Source organism: Babylonia areolata, chromosome 22, assembly GCF_041734735.1.
Source record: "Babylonia areolata isolate BAREFJ2019XMU chromosome 22, ASM4173473v1, whole genome shotgun sequence".
In the NCBI taxonomy this organism is placed as follows: domain Eukaryota; kingdom Metazoa; phylum Mollusca; class Gastropoda; order Neogastropoda; family Buccinidae; genus Babylonia; species Babylonia areolata.
Window position 1 is genome coordinate 24,394,675 of NC_134897.1, and position 2,500 is coordinate 24,397,174.

Genomic DNA, 2,500 nt, shown 5'->3' on the forward strand with positions numbered 1-2,500 from the left:
GGTATACTGATGAACATGTGTACGTTTGAAAATAGTAAAAAAACAACAGAACTAAAATAATAACTTGATTGGAACATAAACGTGAAGACAAGGAGTTATTTACGGTAGATAGGGAGAGAGAGAGAGAGGGGGGGGAGGGGGGAGGAGACAGACAGACAGACACAGAGAGAAAGAGACACAGAGAGAGACAGAGAGAGAAAGAGAGAGAGAGCGTTGACAGAGAGAGAGGGGGAGTGGGAAAGAGAGTTGACAGAAGAGAGAGGACGGGAGTTGTAGTGTGGGGGGGGGGGGGGGGAAGGGGAGGAGGAAAGGAGGGAGACAGCTGTCAACGCTGTGTGGTAGTGGGAGGAGGTGTGTGTGTGTGTGTGTGTGTGTGTGTGTGTGCCGTCGTGCTCATGCGTGCGCGCGTGTGTGCCGGCGACACGAGACTCTCAGCCAGACTGTCTCTCCTTGTGCCTTGCATTACCCTCACCCCCACCTCCACCCCCCCCAACCACGCCCTTCCCCTCCCCATCCTCACCACCACTGGCACACACACACACACACTCTCTCTCTCTCTCCTACCTTCTCCCCCTCTCTCTCTTTCTCTCACACGCACGCACGCACAGCACAGAACACACGACACCCATTTTTTCATTCATTGGCAAGGCGATCGACTCACAAAGTCAGTCAGTTCTCTGTGCACGCTTCGAGCTGAGCGAACGGGACTGTGTGCCGATGGTTTGACGAACTGCTGGCGTGAGCATTGGGCCCTTCCTGCCTGCCTGTGTGTGTGTGTGTGGTGGTGGTGGTGAGCTCTAGCAGTGTCTGCCTTGGAGAGATTGTTCTTTACTTTCACTATGGGACTCTGACGCCGGCAGCCGCGAAACTTCGCGTTCTGAATATGAATAATAATACTTTGTGATCGACGACGACGTTGCTGTTGTTGGTTTCTACTGAGGGTGGAGAGACGAGAGACTCGTTAGAAATCACGCAACAAAAGTGGTAGGAAAGAGAGTGTTTGAAAGAGAGAGATGTGAAAAGCTGTTGTTGTTTTTTTTCAGTTTCGTGTGCAAGTTTTATTTTCTTGTTTTCCTTATTGTTGATGTTAGCGGTGTGTGATCAGTGGTGGTACAGTTTGTGTTAGAACTGAAGAAGAAGACAGACAGACAGACAGAAGGAAGGAAAGAGAAGGTAAAAACAACAAGTTTCGCTGAGTGTTAATGATTAATCATAGCAGCGAGGACCGTTTTGGAGAGAAGTTTTGCTTTCAGCCGAATGCTTCAGAAGTCTTCGATCGAAGGAGACTATTCTTTCGTTGCTACAACTCTCAAGTCTCCCAAACCGCGAAGTCGCACGGGACCTCTGAGCTATCGGGGATCCACACTAACGGGGAGGGGTGTGCGCTGTGGTTGGAAGTGTAATAGTGGTGGTGGTAGTGTTGGTGGTTGGTGGTGGAGGTAATAGTGTTGTCGTCTGTGTGGATGTGAGAGCAGCGCGCAAATACACACAGACACACACGCACACACACACACACGCGCGTGCGCGCGCGACTTGAAGCTCCTGTGTGCCTGCCGTACCTGTCTTGTTCGGACCAGACGACTGAACACTGACACAACCCGTGAGAAAAGCCGGTGGTGGAAGAAGAAGAGAGAGTTTGTGGTGTTGTGGGAAAAAACTTCATCCTCTATTTTTCCGTCGTTTCTTGTTGGATGGTTGGTTGTAGAGGAGGAGGAGGAGGGGAGAAAGAGGTGGTAGGGGGGTTTACAAGTTTTGAACCTTCAGTAGCGAAACCAACCTCTCTCTCTCTCCCTCTACTCCGCACTAAACTCTCTCTCTCTCTCTCTCTCTCTCTAACACACACACAGGAGCTACCGTGGAGTGTGTGCGTGTGATGATGAATCCCCAGGCTCTCTTCGTTGGCTTTTGCAGCTGATTCACCTCTGTGTGTGTGTGTGTGTGTGAGAGAGAGAGAGGGGGGGGAGGGGGTAGAGGGACAGAGCGAGAGACAGAGACAAACCTTGAGGCGACTGGGGGGCGAAGGAGGATAAAATATTACCTTTTCTTTATGGCCCAGCCCCTACCGACTCGCCGGATTAGACAAGAGGCGTTTTATTGGAGCTGGGGTGAGCAGGACAGTTTTTGCCCCCTCCACCAAGCAGTCTTGTTGGTCGCCTTTCCCTTATTTCCCTCGTCGCTTCAACTGCCTTGCTTGGCTTTCTGTCAGGACGTTTAGCGCTGGTGTGTGTGAGTGTGTGTGAGAGATAACCCGACGACGACAAATGCTGGTGTTCCACCGTTAGAACTTTACGGGGTGGTGGTGACAGCTAGCCCAGCGGCATCGCTTGGATTGAATGTGTGTGTGTGTGTGTGTGTGTGTGTGTGTGCGTTACTTGTGCCCCAAGTTGGATAGCGAAGTCTTTTTCCTGCAGCTGCAAGTGATTGTTATATATAATGCTTGTCATGTTTCTGAGGTTGTTAGTGTGTCCTCACTAAGTTGAAAGTGTCACACTGTTAACTC